Source organism: Engraulis encrasicolus, chromosome 5 (genome assembly GCF_034702125.1).
Source record: "Engraulis encrasicolus isolate BLACKSEA-1 chromosome 5, IST_EnEncr_1.0, whole genome shotgun sequence".
In the NCBI taxonomy this organism is placed as follows: domain Eukaryota; kingdom Metazoa; phylum Chordata; class Actinopteri; order Clupeiformes; family Engraulidae; genus Engraulis; species Engraulis encrasicolus.
The window spans coordinates 16,987,689-16,988,222 of record NC_085861.1 but is presented as its reverse complement, the minus strand read 5'-3'; positions in this window follow the sequence as shown (position 1 = coordinate 16,988,222).

Genomic DNA, 534 nt, shown 5'->3' with positions numbered 1-534 from the left:
CGTACAACAGAGCAAGGGGACCACGGCAACAAGCGCCGCACACTGATGCCCTTCAGCGGGGCCAGCAAGGGCTTAGCGCCCTAATGTCTAATGTCTTCTCTCTGGCTTAACATAGATGAAGGACCTGGAACTGTTCGTTTCAGGAGAGGAGAGGAGAGGCCAAACCCAGCCCTAGCTAGATGAGCCCAGTGCTGCAGCAGCTCGCGTCGGCTGCCACGTACCTGATGTATGGCAGCGCTTATTTAGTTCATTATTCAATAGCCCTGCCCTAGCCATGCCAGACACGATGAAGCGAAGAGTTTTTAAATGATAATTACTGTTTAAAATCAATGAATTATAGCCCTGCCACTGCATACAAACTAGGCAGCCCTAATTGGGCCATGATTTCTGTGATGATGGAGGTGCTGTGCTGTGTGGAGCTGTGCTGTGTGGTGGTGGTGGTGGTGGTGGTGGTGGTGGTGGTGGTGCGAGAGGACACATTTCCACAGAGGCGTAATGTATTGCAAATCGAGTGACCTTGGCATACTTGCATAA